This window comes from Camelus bactrianus, chromosome 29 (assembly GCF_048773025.1).
Source record: "Camelus bactrianus isolate YW-2024 breed Bactrian camel chromosome 29, ASM4877302v1, whole genome shotgun sequence".
Taxonomy (NCBI): Eukaryota; Metazoa; Chordata; class Mammalia; order Artiodactyla; family Camelidae; genus Camelus; species Camelus bactrianus.
In genome coordinates, this window is record NC_133567.1 from 31,213,086 (window position 1) to 31,214,815 (window position 1,730).

The following is a 1,730-nucleotide window of genomic DNA, read 5'->3' on the forward strand; positions in this document are numbered from 1 at the left end:
GCTTCTTGTTTATAAGTCTACAGATAGAGGGAGATTTTTTTTTTCCTAAATCACATTCTATATATAAAATAATTGCTTTAAAAATATACATTATACATGGAAATGCATCTGATTCCTTTGGTGAGTGAAAGGTCATATTGTGGCATCTTCAGTCAGTGATGCTTTGTGGCCTGGTGTCTGATTTGAGTTTCATTTTTGCTTTTGTTGTGTTTTGTGACCAGGTTCCATTAAGGGTGCAGCTGCCGTCCCTGGAGTAGAAGTTATGTTCATTTATTCTGCTTATTATCAAAAGGACTATAAGCCAATGACCTGTTATTCTAAAATGAGTCATAATTGTAAATATTTCTTATTGGGGCTATTATCAGCATTAATAATAATAACAACATTCTGGGGGCAGCATATCATTTGTTATTTTAACACACACACAAAAAAGCCTTGGAAAAAAGTTATTGTTCTAGTTAAGTCAAATAAAGGGCATTGAAAGGAAAAGTTATACACTTTGGGGAGAAATTTATAGGACTTTTAGAACTTTATAGTCTCATTAAAACACCAGTTAAATAATTCAGACACCCCTACCCTGCAAGAAAGGATGGAGAACAGGTATTCTAAAGAGATTTTTCAGATTTATTGGTTTTCCTATTATCTAAATTGTCCCTAATGAATTAGAAAAATCAATCCATTTCTGAGAGTAGGTAGTCTGTTATTCTGTATTCAATGCTGGAGTGAAACCTATTTTTTGTTATTTTGGTTCATGGGAGATAGAATTTCCAAGTGCTTTTTGAATTATTTTTGTTCCTCTAAAATAAAGTGCCTTTGGTGGTGATCTCCTGACCTCAGTTTCCTCCTCCCAGTTTTCCCCATGGTCATTAATGACACCCCACCTGCCTTTTTAATTATGCCTCTTAGCTGCTGAAGGGGAACAGCTTCTGACAGATGATCCTGGAGCCCTCCACCCGTGCTTAGTTAGGCCTCACACCCAGCCATCAACCCTAGTCTCCTTCACCTGAAGTAACTTTCTCTGCTTTTCTGCCTGGGAGGATTCTTGCCAAGCCTTGGCAGGAACCCCTCCACTTGTTACAGATTTTCTGCTCTTCTCTCTATGCATCAGTTGCACTTGATTCTTGTCTTGATGGTGTGTGATCGTGTCTGTGTCCATTGTGCTCATTTTGGAGGCAGTAGTCACGCTTTGCATCTTCACTTCCATGTCTGGAGCACCACAGCCTGGACTCTGGTTCTCATACATGTTTAAGTGACTTGAGCTTGGGGTTTCAACACACTCACATACAACTGTTAGATGAGTTTGCAGTAACATTGTCCCCACGGCCCTCACAAGTTTCTATATGGCATGTTTTTTTCTGAGTGAAATTTCTCTTTTATTTGTTTTAGTGAATTCCCCACTGTCATTTGAGATTATTAGAGTAACCCTGAGTTGTTAACCAAAATAGCTCTCCCCACACCAGCGAATGATCCTGCCATCTGAGAACTCAGACATTGGACATAAGAGAAATAATCTATCTTAAAATCTGAAAGCCATAAGATACCATTTTGTACTTAGAGCACCCACAGCATAAACACCAGTCCCAAGAATTTTGCAATGCCTTCCCAGAGGGCAGGTGCCATAAGAGAAATGCTGTGAGTGATGAAGTGAGAGCTCTTTGTCTGGTCCTGCCTTTTCCACCCTTGCTGGGTTAACTTGATCTTCCCTTCATATATTATTTTCTCCATTTAAT